The sequence below is a fragment of the Gavialis gangeticus genome, unplaced genomic scaffold (assembly GCF_001723915.1).
Source record: "Gavialis gangeticus isolate Ggan-Ray unplaced genomic scaffold, GavGan_comp1, whole genome shotgun sequence".
In the NCBI taxonomy this organism is placed as follows: Eukaryota; Metazoa; Chordata; order Crocodylia; family Gavialidae; genus Gavialis; species Gavialis gangeticus.
This window is the reverse complement of record NW_017729019.1, coordinates 2,196,689-2,197,351: the sequence shown is the minus strand read 5'-3', so window position 1 is coordinate 2,197,351 and position 663 is coordinate 2,196,689.

The window sequence follows — 663 nt, the reverse complement described above, 5'->3', positions numbered from 1 at the left end:
GGATGCAAGCCAGTGTTTTGCGAGAATTTTTAGTTTTTTTGTGACAAACAAAATTTGCATAAAAAAGCTGGGCCAACTCTAATGGTTCCAAGGGGAACCACGATAACTGGGTCGATCCTGCTTCCATGAAGTCTATGGGAACTCTGGCATTGATGCAGAGTGGGGCAGGGGCGAAGTGGCTGTTCAGTGATGTGCCCTTTGCCTCATGCTAAGTTAAGTCACAGATCCCATCCCTTCATCTGGGGTTGGGACTGATTCTGGCAGTTCCCTGGATCAGAATGTTATCTGCCCCATGAGCTAGACAAGTCATGCAGAGCTGGTCTGTGGGGTGGATCCAGAGCATGGAGCTGTCATCTAGCCCATGCGGTTGGAAATTTGTCAGCACCACTGTTAATTGCTGCAGGTCCCAGGCCCATGGCAGCCATTGCTTCTCCTGCCACCAAATTTCTGGCCCCATGAGCAGCCCTGTAGGCCAAGATGACATAGCTACATACTCCAGATCTGGCCCGCAGGGTCCTATGGGGCTGGAGGACGTGGCTCTGCAGCCTGGATCTGGCCCATGGGTTGTATCTTTGGCACCCCTGCCCTAGTTAATAGTCAAGAGCCCACTGTGGTCATGCAGGACCCTTCCATCTGCTTCTCTTGTCTCCACTCCTGTGTCAC